Source organism: Bos javanicus, chromosome 3 (genome assembly GCF_032452875.1).
Source record: "Bos javanicus breed banteng chromosome 3, ARS-OSU_banteng_1.0, whole genome shotgun sequence".
Lineage (NCBI taxonomy): Eukaryota > Metazoa > Chordata > Mammalia > Artiodactyla > Bovidae > Bos > Bos javanicus.
The window spans coordinates 65891653-65917294 of NC_083870.1; the positions used below are offsets into that span (position 1 = coordinate 65891653).

General features: G+C 35.6%; 1 protein-coding gene across 4 annotated transcripts in view; it reads left to right on the plus strand.

The window, feature by feature from the left end:
• Positions 1 to 25642, plus strand: part of ADGRL4 (adhesion G protein-coupled receptor L4) — a 140774-nt gene that overhangs the window by 14323 nt on the left and 100809 nt on the right. Inside the window, exon 2 of one of the 4 annotated variants that reach the window (XM_061411485.1) lies at positions 386 to 462. The exons of the other annotated variants lie outside the window; for them this stretch is intronic. The gene's annotated coding sequence lies outside the window, so the exon portion shown is untranslated. The remainder of the gene's footprint in view (positions 1 to 385; positions 463 to 25642) is intronic. 4 annotated transcript variants of the gene reach the window in all.

Consider the following 25642-nt stretch of genomic DNA (forward strand, 5'->3'; position numbering starts at 1 on the left):
AAAGCCAAAAATACAAACACAAAGATGAATAAACAGAACATCTGGCCTAAGAAAGATACTTTCTAAGAGAGGAATGAGGTTGAAGAAAAAATTCCAGTTGATACCCTCAAAGAGATTCTTAGAAAGTTTACATCCAAACAAACCAAATAAGATATGCTTCTGTGTATGAAAAAGCTATCATACCACACAATATATTTTCTTCCTTAGTGTATTCTGTAACCTTTGTGCTACTCAGTTCCTTGTGCTTTGTTTTTTCCTTTTATTCATCTCCTTTTGTAGCAATCCCTCAAGACAATAAGCTGGTAAAATTGTCAGTAATGCAAGCAATTCTGAAAAACAGAAGATTGAGACTAAAGTCTCTATTCTTGGGTTTTCTTTCCTATAGAAATGATCACACATAGAACAGGGAAGCTACAAATTTCAAATTTGCTTACACATCAGTGGAGGATACCTGTGGACTGCGTAAGTCAAAATATTCTTAAATTCATCAGCTCAATATAATCTGCCTTTTTATAATAACCCACTTTCATCCCCTTGCTACATCTCTCCCGAATCCCTTCCCTGCTTTATCTTAAAGGTGAAACAGGGTAGTCAGTACGTTCTCTGACCCAAATTCCATGACCTACTGGTGAATTCTAACATTGTGATATCACTAGTATTGGGATAGAGCCCATACTTGGTACCTAAGAAAAGTGCTGCTGCTGCTGCCAAGTCACTTCAGTGATGTCCGACTCTGTGAGACCCCATAGACGGCAGCCCACCGGGCTCCTCCGTCCCTGGCAAGAATACTGGAGTGGGTTGCCATTTCCTCCTCCAAGCATTGTTGTTGAAAAGCCCCTGCTCCGTTTAATTAAACTCAAGATTTATTTTTGATTCACTTATAACTTCTGTGGTTATAATACTGCAATTATATGCAGTTTCCAACCCATGTTGTTTGTTTTCCTGGAGTGATTTCCTGAATTCACTGGCTAATATACTTGATCAGTTCAGTTCAGTTGCTCAGTCATGTCCGATTCTTTGCGACCCCATGAATCGCAGCACCCCAGGCCTCCCTGTCCATCACCAACTCCCAGAGTTCACCAGACTCACGTCCATCAAGTCAGGGATGCCATCTAGCCATCTCATCCTCTGTCGTCCCCTTCTCCTCCTGCCCCAATCCCTTCCAGCATCAGAGTCTTTTCCAATGAGTCAACTCTTCACATGAGGTGGCCAAAGTACTGGAGTTTCAGCTTCAGCATCATTCCCTCCAAAGAAATCTCAGGGCTAAACTCCTTCAGAATGGACTGGTTGGATCTCCTTGCAGTTCAAGGGACTCTCAAGAGTCTTCTCCAACACCACAGTTCAAAAGCATCAATTCTTCGGCGCTCAGCCTTCTTCACAGTCCAACTCTCGCATCCATACGTGACCACAGGAAAAACCATAGCCTTGACTAGACGGACCTTTGTTGGCAAAGTAATGTCTCTGCTTTTCAATATGCTGTCTAGGTTGGTCATGACTTTCCTTCCAAGGAGTAAGCGTCTTTTAATTTCATGGCTGCAGTCACCATCTGCAGTGATTTTGGAGCCCCCCAAAATAAAGTCTGACACTGTTTCCACTGTTTCCCCATCTATTTGCCATGAAGTGATGGGACTGGATGCCATGATCTTAGTTTTCTAAATGTTGAGCTTTAAGCCAACTTTTTCACTCTCCTCTTTCACTTTCATCATAGTTACTACCAAAAAAATCTTATTTTTCTGTTCCAATGAAATATACTTATCTTCTGATCTATATTATTCCCAGATTAAGGCAATAATATACAATAGAGAGGAGCAGAAAAATAATACTCAGAGACTGAAAAACTAAAAGGCAAAGATGGAAATTATGAGAACAAAACTGAGAAACCAAACAGAGAACCTAGTACCCCTCCAATCAAAGTCTTATTGAAGAGGGGTCAGGCAAGATTTAGCAAAAGAAATCACAAAAGATACAAGACAATTTCCCAAAGCTTAAGAAACACAGGAGTCTTCATTTAAAGAATCTTCCAATATTCACCTGTCTTTTACATAATATGTTTGTGCCTTACATTTCAGCTTTTGTTTAAGGAATACCTCTACGGATATCTTGCTATAAAAGAGGAATATAGTTTACTTTATGATGTGTCATTTTTTTTTATTTTATTTTTAAACTTTACATAATACGTTCAAGATGTTCATTACCTTTATGCACCTAAATAATAGAATATGTAGGCTCCTTCATTCATATAGCATAGTTGAAAACCTGCTCAAATTATAGTGACAAAACGTGCTTTTCAAAAAAACATTTGAGTGACTCTTACATTCGGGAGAGTGAGTAGAGGCCAAGCCGCCAAGATTCATCCATGACCATTACAAGAAGATTCTCTGTCAGTCCTTTAGGCCGCCATTTCTATATTCATCTACTTTCACTTAACTTCTACTTCATTTAAGCCCTTTTCAGATACTAATTATAGCTTAAGAGAGGAAGGGTATGTTTTAGAAATCCTGCAGTATTACCCTGTCATCTTAAAAATAAAATAATTGCTACTCCGAAGTTTTCTCTTCCAGATTTCCATTATTCAGTTCAGTTCAGTTCAGTCACTCAGTCGTGTCTGACTCTTTGTGACCCCATGGACTGCAGCACGCCAGGCCTCCCTGTCCATCACCAACTCCTGGAGTTTACTCAAACTCATGTCCATCGAGTCGGTGACGCCATCTAACCATCTCATCCTCTGCTGTCCCTTTCTCCTCCCGCCTTCAATCTTTCCCAGCATCAGAGTCTTTTCAAATGAGTCAGTTCTTCACATCAGGTGGCCAAAGTATTCCATTAGATCCTTTTTTATATCCTTATTACTAACTAAGACCCAGCCTCATAACTTGACCCCTCCTAGTATGTCATGCCCTAGTAACTAGATTCTTTGATAATATATTCTCATATAACTATGCCAAGATATCTAAGGTCTCTCTTATTATTTAAATGGACTAGTATATAGAATCTGCCTGCAGTGTAAGAGACCTGGGTTCTATCCCTGGGTTGGGAATGTCCTCTGGAGAAGGGGAATGGCCACCCACTCCAGTATTCTTGCCTGGAGAATTCTATGGACAGAGGAGCCTTACAGGCCCCAGTCCATGGAGTCGGAAAGAGTCAGAGATGACGAAGCAACTTTCACTTCACACATGAGCGCGCACGCATGTGCATGCACGCATGTGCGTGCATACACACACACACACACACAGATAGACACACACACACACACACTAGTCCTGTTCAACTGAGACTCTTATGATAATGGTTGTTAATGTCTCAGCTTTAAAATTCTGATTCTGTTATGAGACTTTTATTTGAACTTCAGTCAATTTAAATTTCATCTTTTTTAGTAACTAATGGATTTTCAGCTCAATTTAGAACATGAAAGCAAAACAGATACGGGTTTTTGTCTCTTGTCTCTAAACTCAGTGCTCTTTCCACTGTACCACACTGCTTTTCACCCTGATCTCTGGAGCTGGCATGACCAGTGCAGGCGAGGCTTTTGTCTACTGCTTGTGCTCACTTCTCCCTACTCATGACCATAACACCATGATGATATATATATTTTTTCCCTACTGAACCAAGATGTGACCTCAGAGTTCTTCAGACATATATTACACATCTATAGAGGTCACCAAATAAACAAAACATATTTTCCATTCTGTTTTCTCAGTGACTTTCTCCTGTGAAAAAAATTCTGGGCCAATCTTCAGTGAACCCCTTGTATTACAGTGCTAAAAAGTAAGGTATTAAATATTATATAGTATGATCAGCAAGAGAAATGCTGTATCAGAGTCACTTGAATCATTCAGAAGAAACAAGAAGGCTGTAAATGTTGATTTTTATATTTGCTCCCTTCCGGGAAAGGTTTAGTCACTGTTGTATGTGGTTGAGATAAACTTTTGAATAAAGTAGTGCATGTATTCATTTTGTGGAGAGGAGGGTCATGATTCATGTGAATTTATAAGTACCATTTAATGAACAGTCTGGAACAAAATGCTACAAAATGGAACTTGTCCTTGTGTTGCAACTTCAAAGGAACATTGATGATTGTTTATTTATAAGTGTAATGAGCCAGGGAGTTGAGAGTGGACTTGATCAGTGGGGCAGTCTTCTCAGCTGGAAACCTGTATCTAAATTTCTCCATTCTGAGGATTTCATGTATTTCCAGGCATCAAAATACTTTGTGTCAGACAATAAATGGGATGGGATAAACAATTGTGTGGGTGCTCAGGAGAGAAATAAGGCACTCTAAATGTTGGGAATATTATAAGCTTTGACTTAATATCTAAGACCCAATTCATATGTCAGTTTGCAAGGCCTTTCTTATTCCTGTATGTTCAGAATGATTGTTTGCTTTTTCATCTTCTCATAATTCCTTTTTATTTTTGCATTAATTCATTAATTTTGGAATAAGTGTTGATGGAGTCTGCCTGCTTTTTAATGGTACCTGGGGAATCCCAACAGTGACTGCTGTTTGAAAATGGTGACTAATTCTTATTTTTTACTACATCCTTGGAAACTATCAAAATTCCTTGGATACAGTCTGTCAAATACATGGATTGGTTTTTGAGTGGTTATTCTGATTGGTTGGTGCCCCATTCTTAGTATTCCATGTCTGTGCTGAATTTACTAAGATATTATATATGATATTCCTGCTTGCATGGATCCACACTCAGATTTGCTTGAATACTCTGCATTGTAACAAGACCCATACAGCAAGATTACCGTATGCATAATCCCATCCCAAGTATTTTGCTATAAATAAAGACTATCCATTATAACCAGATGGAAAATGTGTACGAATGATCAGTTCGCTTAATAAACTTTACATTGGTTTTCTCCAAATTGGCTCTCCCTGTTTCATTTTGAGTGATCAACTATGCAAGACTGAATTTCCATTAACTTATCTGTTGCTCTTTTGAACATTTTCACGAGTTAAGAAGCAGTATGTCCTAAGGCAGGGTTGTTTCCCATATTGGCACTAATGCTTGTGATGACCTCCTGTTTTTGAAGCACTCTGGCCCTAATCTTCAGAGTCCCACTTGTCACATTAACTGTGGTATTTTTTTTCTGCATCTTATGTGTAAAATATGCTGTTTTCATAGAAATCCTAGGAATTGTGAAATTATTGGCCCTTAGAAAAATTATATTTTCACTTCTAATCATAATAATTGTTCTTTAATTTCAGAAAATAATTTTTCTGTCATTGAAAATATCCGTCTCACATTTATCACTTTTTACAATGAACTAATCTTTTTAAATACAGCATTACACAAAGCTGTATTTATTCTTCAGTTACCTACTTAGGGTGAACTTTTGTCCTTTTTGCATTAATATGTACAAAGTAAGACTGTTATTAAAACAAATTTTACTTTGTTTTTTTTATCAAGCTCTAAATTTGATTAAAATTGAATAGATTATAACATGAATGAAGTGGGAAGAAATACTCTCTGTATATTACTTTATTGTATTAGTTTTGCCAAATATCTAAATGAATTCGCCACAGGTATACATGTATTCCCCATCCTGAACCCTCCTCCCTCCTCCCTAAAATTTTAATACTTGTAATATATAAAGATTATGAAGAAAATATTGTCTTCATCCACAAAAATGTTGTGTTTAATTTTTGTAAATGTGTTTTAACCCTCCCTCAGAGTTATTCACCTTCTTGCTTTAGAAAACATTCTTTTCATTCTGTCTAGCAGTGCTGAAATCAGCTAAAAGAGTATATGTTTAGGAGTGTGTGCAAAAAATGCTTTGAAAAGCTTTAATGTATTATCTCAGATAATTTTTTCTTCCGTCTTCTTGAGATATGATTTTATATCCCATATTTTATCAACTACCAAACTGGTCTCAAGAATCTGAATTTACAGTAAATAAACTTTTATAATTTGTTACTGGCTGTGTGAGATGATACCACTAGGTAGTGTTCATTACGCAGCGTTTGTATAAAGGTATCATGATCATGCATTTTGAATGTTAAAGAACAGAACACATAATTTTTGTCTACCATGAAAATTGTGATTTTATGACTATTAAAACGTTAAGGCAATATTATTGATATATTTCAGCTTCTTTAACTGTTTGGTCCATTGGCATTGAGAGAAAAGGTACAAGGACTTACATTATTGTCGTCACATGTGGAGTTGTGAGTAGGATGAGAATCAGTTATTAGGAGAAAAAACATTTTATTTAAAGAAATTAGAATATAGATAAAGACCTTCAATATAATACATGATGGTATTTTACATTCAAGTCAATGAATTTTCATTAAAAATGTGATTATCTTGAGTGTCATTGGTCTGAAAAGTTCAATTCCTGCTAAGTCCTTTTACACGAAATTTACTGCATGGTTATGCTATTTTCCATGTTAACTTGATTTTTCCCGCAATTTTATGTTCATATAGTTTATATTACCAAGAAATCCAGATTAGTATACAGTTTCAGAGATTCTCTTTATAATTGTTTAAAAGTTCCCAAACAAATTGCTAGAAGATAGAATCCCAGATGTGTTCAAACCTCGTACTTAGTTTAAGGAGGAAATTAACACTTTGGTCCTTTATTTGCCATGGAAAAAGATAATGACATTCTCTAGGAAGATTAGAATCTAACCAAACATTGTAGGCTATATATAGCATACAAAGCCTTGTGCCATTTGTGAAAACGTTATCAGGGAGAAAACCCAATGACTGATTTTTTGAACTGTATTTTTTAGGGACACAGATTTAATTTAGAGATTATGGTTTGAAAATAAAATTTACTGTATGAGTGTTTTTAGCTGATAAGAAATTGATTTTGTGACCTTGCTACACATTAATTGAAACATCTGCCAATACATCTTGAAGTAGTTTAAGGAACTGTAGACACTTGGAATCGTATCATTTCTTCATGTTAAACTTACTAGTTAATCACTTTGTTACCATTAAAAGAAAGAAACTAATTTTCATGTGAGATCTGAATAATCTCTCTCTCTGGCATAATAAGTGGGGTTTATGTAATTGACATTATATTTAGTTGTTTTATGATATTGAAGGTGGAGTCCTTTAATAGTGTTATTCTTACTGAGCAGTATGGTATTTTGTATTCTCTATTATCTTAAAGGTTATATTTATAAAACAAAAAATATTAAAGTGTGCATACATTAGCACACTTAGACATAAAGATTATTATTTAAATTATTCAGTAAATTTTAAAATGTAGTTTTTAAAAAGTTACAGTAGAATGAAGGTAGTTATCAGTGTTCTGCTTGTCTAAAATCTTAGCTTATTTAGCAGATATTAGGATGTGTTTACAGAGGAAAACCTGAATTGGAGAGGAGAGTTAAAACAAATTGTGAAATTTGTAGTCTTCCCAAAGAACACCAAAATGTTTTGAGATTATTTGGGTTGACTAATCAAATCAGTTATATATGCAATAATTATCCAGAAAAGTGAGCATCTCCACTTTATTTCTCTTTTGTGGATAAAACCTCAGAACTAAAATTTAGGTCATGGTTCTTTAGTGACATCATGCTGAGATGGCCCTCTGCTGATGAAAAACACATTCTGAGTATTAATTTATTATTAAAAATGTGATTAGAGTTATAGTTAACATTTAGAACTCAAGAAAGGAACCTGCTATTTATTTGTGTATTTTTGATAATTAAAGTTGACACGTGCAGACGACTAAATCAATTTGAACAAGGGTGAACAGAAGTTGAGGTGGTTCTAACACTTACTTGGTAGCTTTGTGTTTCTAGAAAAATATTGATATTTTGAAATGAGACAATTCTATATCCTTTGTGTAGGAAAGGTTCTTATGCTGGGTTTCCTGGTGCCATATGGAGGATATGTTCTAAAGATCATTTCTGGACCTTTATAAACACAGTAACCTATTGAGAATACTAAAAAAGTGCAGCAAATCTCTGTTGTATATACAATGCAGGAAAGCAAGCAGATGCTTGATTATAGTGCTATGTTTGTTCAACAAATGTAATATTCACTGCAGCAGTTTCATAATGGAACACCATGTGGAGAGGAATGTTTTTAAATGTGTTTTTGACTTTGATTTCAGTTTATTAGTAAATAAATATATCAGAAAACTTTCAATAGAGGCATTAATTGGTTTGTAGTCAATAATCTCATTCTACTTATCCTTTTAAACAATCTGATGGCCAATTTAATAAAGAAGTGTGAAGTTAATCTGAATTTAAGCAAAATTTTAGATTATAACTCATAATACACCTTCCTTAGTCTATTGAGAAAACTTAAGTTTTCTCAATTATTGGAGCTACAATTTTTAAAAAAGAATCCATCAATTCATAAATTGTGATCAAAGGACTTTCTACTAAATGATACCTTAATATTTGGAGATCAGTTCCTTTATAATTGAAAAGAAATTGCCCTTATGACAGTATTAAAACTGAATGACCCAAGTAGAAATATGGAATGCTTAGAGAATAGAATTTAAATTAAAATTTGACATGTGGTAAGTATTCAAATCTAGAATACTGAATACAAATAATAAATACAGAAGGGAAAAATGGGTATTGTTTGTTTCAAAGTAGATTTCAGCACAGGAAGCGTTTTAATCGAGACTCACTTTGAAAATCTGTACCTCAGAGTTTTAGATTCAGATAGAATTAACAGTTTTGACCAAGATTGATCAAATGTGAATTACAGCTTATTTGGGGAAGCAGGGCTATAGAAGAAGCAGAGACGCTGAGGAAGCCTCACTTGGGAGCAAATCCTGGTTCTGTCATTTATTAGCTGTCATATTTGGACCAGTTTCTATGTCTTTAGTTGATAAATAGTCTTATCAACTTCAAAATATCTTATGCAGATACAAGAAGATAATAAAAGTATAGCTCTTAATTATGATACTGGCCATATTGAAAGGCCTCGCTAACTATTACTATTACTATTGAACTAATACTAATGTAAATCTGTCAGTCACTTTCTGCCAAATTTTCTTTTGGTAGGTTCATTCTTTGTCTACTTTCCCAACCATCCAGAAAATCAGATTAAGATCATGTAGGCAGCTAGATTAGAACAACGAAGTGCTCTTCAGCTTTTACCAAATTCCATTAACAGCAACACATATGAGCACTTAGTCATATACCTAGAATAAAGGTATATTACTCCTCACTTGTTAATAGTTTATTAATCCTTAACTGACATTTTAGGCTTCCTGTGTCTGAAGGAAAAAAAAAATTAATCACTCACTTACTACTAATCTTTCTTTGAAGACTGATTTTCATTTAATTACCTTTGTACCAATCACCTGATTAGCTTGGTGGAAGCTGAATTTAAAGAAGCATATTTAAAAAGAATATTTAGGAACTAACTGCTTCCAGATTTTATACACACACATATATATATGCCAGTGAGTTATTATTTTGTTTTTAATCTTTAGCATCAAAGATGTGGTACCTAGTGGAGGATGTAGAGTACAATAGGAAACATTTAAAGAATGTAAATTCTCAGAAAACAGTTTATTCCACTTACTATGAATGTTTATTATAATTGATTAACAAATATATTAATATTGCTTGAAAACACAGGATTTACAAGAAGTCTTGGAAAAAATCTACCTATTGTGAAATTCTAATAATGTTCTTTGGCATAGCAAATGTCCTATTAAAATTAGCTATTTAAAAGTATGCAAAGATTATACATCAACTATATCTCAATAAAAATTAACAAAACAAAATGAAGATTGATAGATACACAAAAAAGCATATATATTTCTGTATGTTTTTTAAATTATTATTATACAATTTTTTAAAAAAAGACTTGCAACATACTTTGGCATAAACTTAGAACAGAGAAACATATATATACACACATATATATGTGTTTGTGTGTATATAAATAATAAGATCATCATATATAATAAGATCACCATATAAATGCTTCTGTGTGTGTGTGCTGTCACTCAGTCATGTCTGACTCTTTGCAGCCCTGTGGATTGTAGCCACCTAGCTCCTCTGTCCATCGAATTTTTCAGACAAGAATGCTGGAGTGGGTTGCCATTTTCTTCTCCAATGGATCTTTCCCACCCAGGGATTGAACCTGCGTATCTTGTGTCTCTAAGCAGGTGGATTCTTTACCACTGTAGCTCCTGGGAAACCCATATATGCTTATATATGATGATGCAATTCATTTGCCATTGAATGAGACCATTCTGAGAAACATATAAATACAGTAATTTTGCATAGTGACAAGAGTATTTGGTACAACTTTGTTTCAAGGACGAGAATTTCAATATAATCTCTAGAAAGTGAAAGTGAAGTCGCTCAGTCGTGTCCGACTCTTTGTGACCCCACGGATAGTAGCCTACCAGGCTCCACCGTCCATGGGATTTTCCAGGCAAGAATACTGGAGTGGGCTGCCATTTCCTTCTCCAGGGTACCTTCCCAACCCAGGAATCAAACCCAGGAATCAAACCAGGGTCTTCTGCATTGCAGACAGATGCTTTACCATCCTAGCCACCGATCACAGGTCCATAGAATAACCTCCTGGAAAGCACCTATCAGGATTTTCAGTGCCTTGGAGAAATAATATATGTTCATTGACAAGAACTGGTTGAGAGTAATGATTGGAATTACTCTGTCATGATTCTGCTCTTCTGAGGCTGTTCAAGCATTCATCAATGTAATAGTACATTCTTAATAAGGATAGATTTGAGTGGAAATATATCAAGACACCTTTGCTCAGTTCAGCAACATTTCTGAGTTATGGTTTAAGTTACGTCACTCCAAGACGATCAAATATTTATTCACTGTATTTGAACAATCTGTACTCCTTGGAAACCTTTCTGGTAAATAAAAAGAAAGATAAACATAAATTCATTTGATGAAGAATAAAAAATCATTGTTTTGAAACTAAATCTCAACTAAACATTTTTTAAAGTCAAAACAAACTTCTCAGCACCACGCCAGTAGTGAAAATCCATATCAGACTCTAAATTTACTCCTCTCTATTCTTTTTAACTTTTCATTTCAAAATTCAGTTCATTTCAGTTCAGTCGCTCAGTCATGTCCGACTCTTTGCGACCCCATGAATCGCAGCACGCCAGGCCTCCCTGTCCATCACCAACTCCTGGAGTTCACTCAGACTCACGTCCATCGAGTCGGTGATGCCATCCAGCCATCTCATCCTCTGTCGTTCCCTTCTCCTCCTGCCCCCAATCCCTCCCAGCATCAGGGTCTTTTCCAATGAGTCAACTCTTCGTATGAGGTGGCCAAAGTATTGGAGTTTCAGCTTTAGCATCATTCCTTCCAAAGAAATCCCAGGGCTGATCTCCTTCAGAATGGACTGGTTGGATCTCCTTGCAGTCCAAGGGACTCTCAAGAGTCTTCTCCAACACCACAGTTCAAAAGCATCAATTCTTCGGCACTCAGCCTTCTTCACAGTCCAACTCTCACATTCATACATGACCACAGGAAAAACCATAGCCTTGACTAGACAGACCTTTGTTGGCAAAGTAATGTCTCTGCTTTTGAATATGCTATCTAGGTTGGTCATAACTTTCCTTCCAAGGAGTAAGCGTCTTTTAATTTCATGGCTGCAGTCACCATCTGCAATGATTTTGGAGCCCCAAAAATAAAGTCTGACACTGTTTCCACTGTTTCCCCATCTATTTCCCATGAAGTGATGGGACTGGATGCCATGATCTTCGTTTTCTGAATGTTGAGCTTTAAGCCCACTTTTTGACTCTCCTCTTTCACATTCGTCAAGAGGCTTTTTATTCCTCTTCACTTTCTACCGTAAGGGTGGTGTCATCTGCATATCTGAGGTTGTTGATATTTCTACTGGAAATCTTGATTCCAGCTTGTATTTCTTCCAGCCCAGTGTTTCTCATGATGTACTCTGCATATAAGTTACATAAGCAGGGTGACAATATACAGCCTTGACGTGCTTCTTTTCCTATTTGGAACCAGTCTGTTGTTCCATGTCCAGTTGTAACTGTTGCTTCCTGACTTGCATACAGATTTCTCAAGAGGCAGATCAGGTGGTCTGGTATTCCCATCTCTTTCAGAATTTTCCACAGTTTATTGTGATCCACACAGTCAAAGGCTTTGGCATAGTCAATAAAGCAGAAATAGATGTTTTTCTGGAACTCTCTTGCTTTTTCCATGATCCAGCAGATGTTGGCAATTTGATCTCTGGTTCCTCTGCCTTTTCTAAAACCAGCTTGAACATCAGGAAGTTCATGGTTCACATATTGCTGAAGCCTGGATTGGAGAATTTTAAGCATCACTTTACTAGCATGTGATGAGTGCAATTGTGTGGTAGTTTGAGCATTCTTTGGCATTGCCAAGGAAATGATAATCCATTTAACTATTTAAAAATGTGTAATAAAGTATTTAAACCCTTAGTATAATAGCATTTGCTTTTTGATCACCTTTATTTTATAACTGGGCAAGAAAATACTAGGTTATGTCTTATATTTCTTCAGTTTTAGAATTTTATTTATTATTTTTAATTGGAGTATAATTACTTTAAAATGTTTTGTTAATTTCTGATATATGGCAACATGAATTAGCTATATGTAAAGTTTTAAATTTTAAATTCTAACATATTTTACAACTTTCATTCTTATTTTTCAATATTCCTAAATTCGGAGAAGGCAATGGCACCCCACACAGAGACACAAAAATAAGCTGCTATTGAAAATATTTTAAATAATACAAGAAGTAATATCTTATAATACACTTAAAAATCCATTCTGTGATTAGTATAGATTATTTTTTAACAATAGAGCAATAATGTTGAATCAAATCAGGGGCTCTTCTGCATAATTTATCATTTATTTTAATTCATGTATCCATTCACTCAAAAACTTGTTGAGCACCTATGTTGTGATAAGGTTCTACTTTGTAGAGTTAAATATAAAGTAGTGGATAAGTATATGTGGCTGTTGTGGATTCTAGAAGGATAAAGAAACATTTAAATCACAATTACACAAATGAGTAATCATTTGAGCGGCCCAGGTAATCATGGAAACTTCATAAGGAGACAGTGTTTAAAGTGATGGTTGAGCTGGAAATTTGCTTAATGAAGCATATGCTTGAGTATAGATATGGCAGGTAGGAATGATCATCATATGTACTTATGAAAGCACTAATGAATGAGAAAGAAATACAAATTCTAACAACCAAAATAAGTTGCTGAAGTGAAATGCTGCAATTGTAGAACATGTGTCTAAAACATAGGTCAGTAGCCATATTATGTAAAGTCCTGATGTTATCCATAGGAAAAAAAAATTCTGCTTTCAAAAATTCACTTTTTCTTCTATATAAAGTAAATAAATTGAAGGCCAACAAAGTATGGATACAGGTTCATCAAGTGGATGCTGTCTCATGAGTCATGGGAGTGAATATTGACTTAGTCAAGATTAGTGACCAAAAAGATGGAAGAAATTAGAAGGGAATGACATATAATACGTAGAGATCTATAAGTCTTAATCATGATTGGATGATGTTACAAGTAAGAGACAGGAAGATGTGAAGGATATCTCTTAGATCTGTAGTGTGAACAAATAGGTGGATACTGGTGCAATTGATGGAAAAAAGGAAATATAGATGGAGAAATCATTAGCTCTGTTTTGGGTATGGTATCATTGTCATGCCATTCATATATATAAGTGGAGATAACACTACATGTTGGTCTGGAACTTAGAGAAGTCTTGAATAGAAAGAAAAATTTTTGAGTCATCAGCAGAATATTGGTGTTAATGGAAACCATGGAAGCAGACTTGTTTACCTATAGCGACTACATAAAAGAGATCATAGGATAAAAATGAAGAACTAAGCTCAAATCTTCAGAGAAAGGAAAATTGACATAAAGGATTTAGAAATGTGGCCTTAAAGGAAGGGAAAACTTGTGTGTTATCATTAAAGCTAAGGGAATGCGTTTTTCAAGAAGAGTTCACAGTTTCAAATGCTACTGAAAGGCCCAGTGAAAATCAAAAAACAATCAATAGTTGTTTTAATATAGAGATCAGTGGTGGTATTGGCAAGAACTACTTTGGTGAAATTTTGGTGACTAAATCCAATCTAGAATGGGTTGAGTAGAGCCTGAAAAGTAAAGAAATTGTTTTAAGTAGTAGAGCTATGAAAGTAAACAAAAGGTCAGTATGGAAATTGACCAAATATAAAGGTTATAGAAGGAATCGAGTAGAAAATGAGAGAAAAGTTTAGAAGAAAGTATTACTCAGCCATTAAAAAGAATTCATTTGAGTCAGTTGTAATGAGGTGGATGAAACTGGAGCCTATTATACAGAGTGAAGTAAGCCAGAAGGAAAAACACCAATACAGTATACTAACGCATATATATGGAATTTAGAAAGATGATAACAATAACCCTGTGTACGAGACAGCAAAAGAGACACTGATGTATGGAACAGTCTTATGGACTCTGTGGGAGAGGGAGAGGGTGGGAAGATTTGGGAGAATGGCATTGAAACATGTAAAATATCATGTATGAAACGAGATGCCTGTCCAGGTTCGATGCACGATACTGGATGCTTGGGGCTGGTGCACTGGGACAACCCAGAAGGATGGTATGGGGAGGGAGGAGGGAGGAGGGTTCAGGATGGGGAGCACATGTATACCTGTGATGGATTCATTTTGATATTTGGCAAAACTAATACAATTATGTAAAGTTTAAAAATAAAATTTAAAAAAGAAAAGAAAAAAGTGAAATAGGGGTACAGGTGTAGATGAAGCCAAGTTTGGATATTCTTTCACATTGATCCCCCCCAAAAAAAGAAAGTATAGATTCAATGAAGGCAAAAATGGATAGGATTCTAAACACAGGAAAAGTGAGGCTAAGTAAAGGTTTAGAACAGGGAATTCTAGTTTACCTGTTCACACAGGCACAGGTTTATTATCTAGAGCATCTCCATACGCCATTTCAAATCCTTGAGTGGTGGGGGACACAACAGGGAATAAATGTGGCTTGTCTAGGAAAATGACAGGAGTCTTGAAATATTGGAAAAGATAGAAACAAATAAATCATCCAGATAAAATAAATAAGCAGTATTGTTTGCCAGACCTGGAACAAGATGCCAGATTACTGTTCCAACAATGTCATGTTTTCTGTCTTCTCCCATATATAAGCATCATGATTTCTGTCTTAATCAATTCTGGTGCTGTAACAAATACCATAGACTGAGTGACTTAAACATCAAACATTTATGTCACACAGTTCTGGAGGCTGGAAAATTCAACATCAGTACTCAGCAGAATAGATGGCTGAAGAGAACACTCTTCCTGGTTTACTGGTGGCCATTTTCTCTTGGTACACTTACAGGATAGACAGAGAACACTCTTGTCCCTTCATCCACTTAAAAAGGCACTAATCCCATTCATGAGAGCTCCACCCTCATGAACCTAATTATCTCCCCAAAAATTGGGATTGGAGCTTCAATATATAGATTTTGGGGGAGATATAAATATTCAAACCACAGCAGTATCCCTTACCAACATTGATTGAATTCGCCTTGGAATTTTCTCAGAATAGTGTACTGATAACTACTAGATAATTAGAATTGACATAGAAATTGATCCTATTCTAACTAATGATGGAAATTGCTGTTTTTTGGGTTCTGTTTTCATGCTATAAATTAGAGTTTTTCAGACTGCACATCCAATATATGTACATTTATTTATACATTTTATTTATAGCCTTCTACATTACAATCAATAACTACTGAAATGCAGAAAGGAAAAAATATAAATAAAGAATGAAATGTTAACACTTTTCCTGTATATCAGTGGATTATTTTGCACATGCTTTGGGATACATTTCCCCCACTGTAATTTGGAAACAGCTGGTACTGATGAGGTCCTCTTTGACAAATACACCATGATCACCTATTTTATATATGCTGTTTAACTCTGTGAAGTCAGCCATGGAAATTGTTAATTATTGTGATTTCTGTTAGATATTGATTTAGATATTGAGATTTGAAGCTACTTTTAACTAATGTTTTAGGTAATAAAAAATTCATCTGAGATTGAAAATTTTCTATTAAAAGTAGCACTGACACCTCCTTCCAAAATATCTCTTTTAAATGATACCATCATGCCATGATTTATCTAATTTTGCTCTGTGACCCATGCATTGAGATTAAATTGTCCTCAAAGCATCTTATTGCTACAGAACACCTCCTTTATGGTCAAATACATTTTTAGACTTTCTATCCAATCTATTTTGCAAAATACATTTTTTTTTTCTGTTTTGATAATCTTTTCAGGCACTAACTTAAATTGTTTATAATCATTTTGAAAAGGACTCCAGCTACTTTTAGTTACGATGAGTCAACAACTTGGAAAATACTTGAATTTGAGTAGAAATCTAGTTTGCATTTGGATTTCAAATGTATTTTATTAGCTGCAAATATTGTGTCATATAACATCTTTTCAAAGTTTGAATAATAGAAGAAAAAAAGATGACTATCGCTTTTAAAAATTGATAGCTTTGTTGCAGACCTCATTGCCAAAAAAGTCACTTTTAGTCATATTTCTGTCATATAAAAACTTAAATATCTATCATATTTTTTACATAATGCTTAAGCTTTGCCACTCGTGTTTTCTGCTATCTAAGAGGATTTTATTATATGCAATTTTTGTTTTTCATCTTTGTTTACATGGGAAATGAAACATTATGTATGATAGCTGTCAACCTTCTGAAATTACCATGGGAGGAAGCATATTATGTTAGTTGTGCAAAACAATTGAACGCAGAGGGATGGTATGGGGAGGGAGGAGGGTTCAGAATGGGGAACATGTGTATACCTGTGGCAGATTCATGTTGATACATGGCAAAACCAATACAATATTGTAAAGTTAAAAAATAAAATAAAAAATATATATATAAAAAAGAAAAATAAAAAACAAGATACTGTTGTTAAATTTATCAAATCAGAAAAAAGCTCTAATATTTTGTTTGTGAATATTATTTTGTTTTATAAAAGTGATATATATATATACTCATTATAAAAATTTCAAGCCATTTAAAAAGTACAGAGGAGAAAGCAAAACATCAGTAAAGTTCCCAGCCCCCCAAGCCATCTTTTAGATATTTAATGAACACTATTCTGGAGATCTTTCTATAGATACCTATAAAAGGACATGATAGATAAGGGAAATAATTGACAAGTGATAGATAGACAAATAATGATAGCAGGTGTGTTATTATTTTACTGAAAGATGCTCAGTCTCATTTTACTAGATTTAACAGAAGAAAAATAATATACTCTTATAACTGAAAGTATATAATATACTAATATGGAAAGATACTGACTTTCATTACTAGAATTTACAGGAGAAAATGAAAGTGAAAGAATTGCTAATTGCAGATTTCTTTGTTTAACACAAGAGAAATTTCAAATTAACTGTAAAGATAAGAACAAATATAAATAGATTCAGAATGCTGAGATAAATTTTTTAACCACTCATTTTAATTTCAAACAATGCTGGTTTGCCTGTTGCTATAAAAGACTAATTGACTATCATAGTAACACTTCTCCCTTCCTTTCCTTTTTTACCTGGCTTTTGTTGCTTATTCTATTTTCTAATTTATCAAGGCTTATTCTATTGATAATTCTGTTCTACTGTGATTCCCATAGAAGTTTAGTTTTAGTTCTATGTTTAAAAGCATTTAGTGCTTTCCTTGAGTAATTCTCACTACTGATGCTCCATTTCTGGAAATTAAAAAATGTCTTATCTGATTAGCTGAATTTCATTATTGAATGTTTTTTTTTTTTCAAGGAGTGTTTCTGACCACTGTGTCTGATATGTTCCACTATCCTTAAAAATGTCTAATAGATTCTTTCATAGTTAAAAATCTTGTCTGGACATATTGTCTTTAGGCCAGATTGTCTTTTCTTTAGAACTTTGTATACTGCTTTTTATATCTTCTGGCATTGACTGCTCTCATGCCAAACATTCAAGCTAGCATAACGTTTAGCCTCTCATAGATGACATGCTTTATCTGTTTAGATGCATATATTCAGAATTTGTCCAAATTCTGTGCTGAAAGACATGTTCCGTTTCTCTGTATTTTCGTTTAGTAGTATCCTTAATCTTTAGCTTGCATGATTAACAAAACCAGCCAAATATAATCATTCAGTTCAGTTCAGTTCAGTCGCTCAGTCATGTCCAACTCTTTGCGACCCCATGAACCACAGCACGCCAGGCCTCCCTGTCCATCACCAACTCCTGGAGTCCACCCAAACCCAGGTCCATTGAGTCGGTGATGACATCCAACCATCTCATCCTCCATTGTCCCCTTCTCCTCCTGCCCTCAATCTTTCCCAACATCAGGGTCTTTTCAAATGAGTCAGCTCTTCGCACCAGGTAGCCAAAATATTGGAGTTTCAGCTTCAGCATCAGTCCTTCCAATGAACACCCAGGACTGATCTCCTTTAGGATGGACTGGTTGGATCTAATTGCAGTCCAAGGGACTCTCAAAAGTCTTCTCCAACACCACATTTCAAAAGCATCAATTCTTCTGTGCTCAGCTTTCTTTATAGTCCAACTCTCACATCCATACATGACCACTGGTAAAACCATAGCCTTGACTAGACAGACCTTTGTTGGCAAAGTAATTTCTCTGCTTTTTAATATGCTGTCTAGGTTGGTCATAACTTTGCTTCTAAGGAGTAAGTATCTTTTAATTTCATGGCTGCAATCACCATCTGCAGTGATTTTGGAGGCCAGAAAAATAAAGTCTGACACTGTTTCCACTGTTTCCCCATCTATTTCCCATGAAGTGATGGGACCAGATGCCATGATCTTTGTTTTCTGAATGTTGAGCTTTAAGCCAACTTTTTCACTCTCCACTTTCACTTTCATCAAGAGGCTCCTTAGTTGTTCTTCACTTTCTGCCATAGGGTGGTGTCATCTGCATATCTGAGGTTGTTGATATTTCTCCCAGCAATCTTGATTTCAGCTTGTGCTTCCTCCAGCCCAGAGTATCTCATGTTATACTCTGTATATAAGTTAAATAAGCAGGGTGACAATATATGCCTTGTCGTACTCCTTTTCCTATTTGGAAGCAGTCTGTTGTTCCATGTCTAGTTCTGTTGCTTCCTGACCTGCATACAGATTTCTCAGGAGGCAGGTCAGGTGGTCTGGTATTCTCATCTCTTTCAGAATTTTCCACAATTTATTGCGATCCACACAGTCAAAGGCTTTGGCATAGTCAATAAAGCAGAAATAGATGTTTTTCTGGAACTCTCTTGCTTTTTCCGTGATCCAGCAGATATTGGCAATTTGATCTCTGGTTCCTCTGCCTTTCCTAAAACCAGCTTGAACATCTGGAAGTTCACGGTTCACATATTGCTGAAGCCTGGCTTGGAGAATTTGAAGCATTACTTTACTAGCATGTGAGATGAGTGCAATTGTGCAGTAGTTTGAGCATTCTTTGGCATTGCCTTTCTTTGGGATTGGAATGAAAAGTGACCTTTTCTAGTCCTGTGGCCACTGCTGAGTTTTCCAAACTTGCTGGCATATTGAGTGCAGCACTTTCATAACATCATGTTTCAGGATTTGAAATAGCTCAACTGAATTCCATCACCTTCACTAGCTTTATTCATAGTGATACTTCCTAAGGCCCACTTGACTTCATATTCCAGGATGTCTGGCTCTAGGTGAGTGATAACACCATCATGATTATCTGGGTTGTGAAGATCTTTTTGTACAGTTCTGTGTATTCTTGCCACCTCTTCTTAATATCTTCTGCTTCTGTTAGGTCCCCACCATTAATGTCCACATATATTTCAAATTACGTCTTTAATATTTAATAGTTCTCACTCATTTTTATCTGAATTATTATTATAGTCCTGTGTTTTAGTTTGGCTTTTTGATCTCTTAAATTACGCAGTATTATTTTAAAATAATAGAGGTCATAATAATAGAAATAAAAAGAGCTATAAATTGCTTACTTTGTTCCTGGAAGTCTTCTAGAATATTAGCTTATATTAACTCATATGATCCTCATAATACCTCTTTCAGATGTGGAAGCTAATAATGTTCCCAAGGATCACCCAGTTCTTAATGACTGAATGAAGTTCAGAACACAGGTAGGGCAGCTTCAGAAATGTCCTGAACCACTGCTCTACTGTCTGTTTGAGTGTATTAATTATACAGTAAAGTAGTTTTAGTTTTACCTGGTTATTTATCCATTTCTTTCTCACCATTTTGTCATGTTTACCATTTCTTCTTTCTGAGTTCAATATTATCTGCCCTAAAGTTCACCACTGAGAGCAAATTTTACAGTATTTTGTTTATTTGAAAATGTCTGTATTTTTCTTGTACTTTAATGTAACATTCTGAGTTAATAGGTCATTTTCTCTAAGAACTTTGAAGGTATATGATATAGTATCTGCTTCTTGTCACTGTTTAAAATGCTGTCATTTATCTTTATAGGTCATCTGTCTTTTCTCTCTACTTGTATATATGAGTCAACTCAGGCTGCCACAACAAATACATACACTAGGTAGTTTGAACAACAGAAATTTGTTTCCTCACATTTCTGGAGGCTGCAGAGATCAGGGTGCCAGCATGGTAAGGTTCTGATGAAAGCTCTGTTCCTGTCTTGCCAATGATCACCTTCTTGCTCTGTCCTCACATCCACATTATTGAAAGAGAGAGCGAGAGAGACTGATGCCTCTTCACGTAGAAGTCTAATGCCAGTGGACCAGGGTCCCATTGTCATGACCTCATCCAACCCTAATTAGCTTCCAAAGACCTATCTCCAGTTATCATCACATTAGGGGTCAGGACCTCAATATATGAATTTTGGGGGATACAAACATTCAATTTATAATATTGTTAATAAGAACACCTGCATATAAGATTATCTCTTGTCTTTCACAATGATATGTCTGGGTTTAGATTTCTTTCCTTTATCAGGCTTAGAATTTTATTTCCAGTGTTTAAATATTTATATTAAATTCTGTAGCATTTGTTGTTGTTGTTCAGTTGCTAAGTCATATCTGATTCTTTTCAACCCCATGGACTGTAGTCTACCAGGCTCCTCTGTCCTTGGAATTCTCTAGGCAAGACTACTGGAGTGAGTTGCTGTTCCTTTCTCCAGAGGATCTTCCCGACTCAAGCATCAAACGTGGGTCTCCTGCATTGAAGGTGATTTATTTACCATCTAAGCCACCTGGGAAGCCCACTATCTCCCAGAAAGTGAAAATGAAAGTCTCTCAGTCCTGTCCAACTCTTTGCGACCCCATGGACTGTAGCCGGCCAGGCTCCTCTGTCCCTGGGGATTTTCCAGGCAAAAATACCGGAGTGGGTAGCTGTTCCCTTCTCCAGGGGATCTTCCCAGGAATCAAACTCGGGTCTCCTGTGAATCCACTCAGGTGGATTCTTTACCAAATGAGGTACTAGGGAAGCCCACCATTTCCCAGAGTTTGCTCAAATTCATGTCCATTGAGTTGGTAATGCTATTTAACCATCTTTTCCTCTGCTGCCCCCTTCTCCTTTTGCTTTCAATCTTTTCCAGCTTAAGATTCTTTTCCCTTTCAGACAAAGTATTGGAATTTCAGCAACAATACTTCCAATGAATATTTGGGATTGATTTCCAGATCAACTGGTTTGATCTCCTTGCAGTCCAAAGAACTCTCAAGAGTCTTCTCCAACACCACTCACTATGAAAATAATGATGCTTCTTCATTTAACCTCACTGAGATTCCAGTCAAATGTTCTCTTTATAAGCTTTTTTTTTTATTACTCATCTCTTTGTTTATATATGCTTCTAAGCTGTGTGTGCTTATTTGCTCGGTTGTGTTTGACTCTTTGTGACCCCATGGACTGTAACCCACCAGGCTCCTCTGTCCATGGGGATTCTCCAGGCAAGAATACTGTAGCGGGTTGTCATGCCCTCCTCTAGGGAGTTTTCCCAATGCAGGGATCAAACCCAAGTCTCTGACATTGCAGGTGGATTCTTTAGTATCTGAGCCACCAGGGAACCCAGAGCCATATATGTTAGGTAATTTCATCAGAGCTAGCTGTTTGTCAACAATTTTTACAGCTATCGTTAGTCTCTTTTGTAACAGTCTGCTAAATTATTAACTGCAACTATTAGTTTTTAATTATAGAACTTCTACTTGATTCTTTAAAATTCTTGAGTCCATAACAGAAACATTTTATTTGCTTTCACATACTATAAATGTCACAACTTAAATATTTGAAACATAGTTATTGTATATAGGTATTCAATAATTTCATTTGTAAAAGATCCTAAATTTCTTACTTGTTGTTTCTGCTGATCCTCAAAAATGGTGTGTGTGTGTGTGTTCAGTTTTAGTTGTAGAATTTATTTTAGCCAGTCACTATATGGGCGATCATGTGATGCCTGTATCAAAGATCTTTCTAAGGAGGAAGAATATTCATTTGCTTCTTGCAGCTACCATGCCTGTTTAACTACCTCAAAGTCACTTTCCACTAATTTGTCAGGTTACCATTACAGCAGCCACAGGTGTGTAGCTACAGATTCTGAAATGCCTTTTGACCCCGGTATATTACCTAGGCCAAGAGAGATAATCTTTGTGGCACCTCTTTTCCCTGGTGGAGACCTTTGTACGTCCATCCGATCACCGTGTGTGCAGTCCTTTGATGGTCCTGACTTTAAGCAGTGGTTTTAGTCCTGGCTTACCTTGCGCATGTTCAGTCCTTTCCTCCTAGAGAAGCCATTGAAAATTATCACACCTAAAAAGTCTTTTGAGGCTTATTTTCATACCCTAATTTTATCTTTATTTTTGTCTTCGAAGATATCTTGTACTTTTTAGTTTGCTCAGTTTTACCTTTAAGAGTACATTTATTTTGTCTTATTTTATCTAGTATTTCTGTTGTTGGAGAAAGATATTAAGATTATCTAGTCTTTATGTATTTAGAATAAAAATTCAGAATTCTCTATAAGTCATCTTATGACTGTGAAGGAAGCTAGCCTGAGGGGGAAAAGCATTAATACTGTGGATGACAGAGCAGACAGAGGAAATAACCTTGATGGCATGGCTGTGCTGGTAAATTAATCAACCCTGTAGTCACTCTACTGCTGCACTTTCCCTTTTGTGAGATAATTAATTACCTTATGGTTTAAGTCACTTTGAAATGGGTTTTCAGTTACTTATAGTCAGAAGCACCTTACGTGATCTATGATCGGTTTGTTTGCTTTGATTTCTCAACCCTCCTCACCTGTGCCTTGATTGTAAAGCCGTACTGGTGTGAGCTATTGCCTTACCTTTCGCTGAAGAATGTTAAAGCAAAGGGTTTTCTGGCTCTAACAGAAATGGCACACATATTTTGAAAGACACACATATTTTGATATGTTGCTTGCAAATATGGGAAATATAAGTGAGATTTTCACAGTAAACCACTCTCAAGCTTATATGTAGGATTGCAAAACAAATCATAAAAATATTCAAAACATAAAATTTAATTAAAATATGTGAATGCAAACTTTATATAAAGCTTAAAGAAGAAAATTATACCATAGTTTTCTTAGAAGATCCAGAACTCAAGAGAAAGCAAAATAGACAGGTGAGGCAGATTGCAAAGAAGACTGAAAACAGGTAAAATCTGAGAGTCCAAAATGAATTATAATATATATGGAATACAAAGTGAAAATAGTGAAATTTTCTGTAATTACATTAAGGACATTCAGTTCAGTTCAATCGCTCAGTCATGTCCGACTCTTTGCGACCCCCTGAATCGCTGCACACCAGGCCTCCCTGTCCATCACCAACTCCTGGAGTTCACCCAAACTCATGTGCATCAAGTCGGTGATGCCATCCAGCCATCTCATCCTCTGTCGTCCCCTTCTTCTCCTGCCCCCAATCCCTCCCAGCATCAGGGTCTTTTCCAATGAGTCAGCTCTTCACATGAGGTGGCCTAAGTATTAAGGACAATAAGGGACATAAAAGGTTTATGCAATGGTTTAAATAATTAAATTTCATTAACTTTTGTTTTACATTCATTATTATATAGACATAATTCATAACACAAGAGAGAGATTTTAATAATTCTCGTAGCCACATTTATAAAACCAAGGAAACCCAGACTTTTATTTATTTCTCTAAGACAATATCCCTAGATATTTTTAAAGATATGTTTAGAGAGTAAAAGATAATAGTACTGTGAATATTATTAATAATAACTACTAACAGTTACTGAGCACTTAATACAATAACTTTCATTTCACTTATATCATCAATATCAGTAGGCTTTCTTATTGTAACAATTTTATGGGTGAAAAAATATTTATTATTTAACTTTTATACTTGAATCAGTAGTGGAATTAATTGACACAAAATAATTTGAGACATCATGAAGTGAATGGGCATGATATCATCATGTCTTCATTGTAAATGATCTTTGTCTGTATTAGTTGCTTCATATTCACCTATTTTGCTTTCAATAAACATTTTTTTTCTGTCTTCTTAGAAGTTTGCATGATAATGTGATGACCCTTGGATGAAGGGCTTGTTGAGGGGCAGGAGTGAAAATTACAAGGCTGTCATAGAGACAGGACAACACCTTCCACAAGAATTCTGAGAGGTGTCACAAAGACCAATAGTTTTGGAATATGACTGTTCAGCCAGAGACAAGAGAAGTCACTGGGGCTCCAGTAGTAGGCTACAGTGTACAAGCTGTTTACATGGAGGAGACTGATTGCTATTCTCAGCTTAAATAGTGATGGTGCAAGAGGAAAGGGATTTAAACTCTAGCAATAGAAATTTAGGTTACATTTAGGGAGAGATTGTTAAAGTGAGAGGTGTTATGTACTAGAATGAGTACAAAGAGAGGTTGTCATATCTACTTTTCTGGAGGTATTTACAAATAGTATAGCTCCTCATTTCTCTGAGATGATTTAAACATGAGAGATGAACTAAGCAACCCTTCTGGTTCATTCCAGCCTTGTAAATTCTGTGAAGAAATGAAATGTTTCTTTGGAACCAGTCATAAATTCTGTTAGGCTGACGTTAGTACTCTCGGTGGTAAACTAGTTACTAAAGATTTTGTCTAAACTTTCTGACTTTACTATGTAAAGAAAACTTTAACTCCTCTGTGGCTATAAAATTTTCTGTTTCAAGAAACTCTTTTAATTGTAGAAGTAAGAACTCTATTTCAGTGGAACACTCAAATGGGCTTGATTTATATGTCTCTGCTGGAGACCGTGTTATATTTGGGAGAAGCAGTGTTTTTTAAACTAAATATTTATTGTGTCTGTTCTCATCTGATAAAGTTGAAAAGAAACAAAGACGTCTCTACTCTTACAGAAGAAAGGCTAAGTGAAAAAGTCTACAGTAAATATAAAAGATTGAAGTACACTATTAATGAGGAGAGACATAGTAGAAGGGAATGCCTTCCAACTGGGAAGTGTATAGATGAGAAATTAGCAAGGCTGCAGGAGAAAAATGAAATCTGATCTGTGTATAAAACTTTAGTATTTTATGTTAAAGTGAGGTTAATAATGGGTAATACATCAGAAGTAATATGGCTCTGAAAATGAGAGACATAAATTGTTTGAAAACCTTCAAGCATTTTCTAGATCGGAAATGTTAGCTGCAAGGGTGGGATGAAGAGAGATATAGCTATTGCTGAATTGTGAAG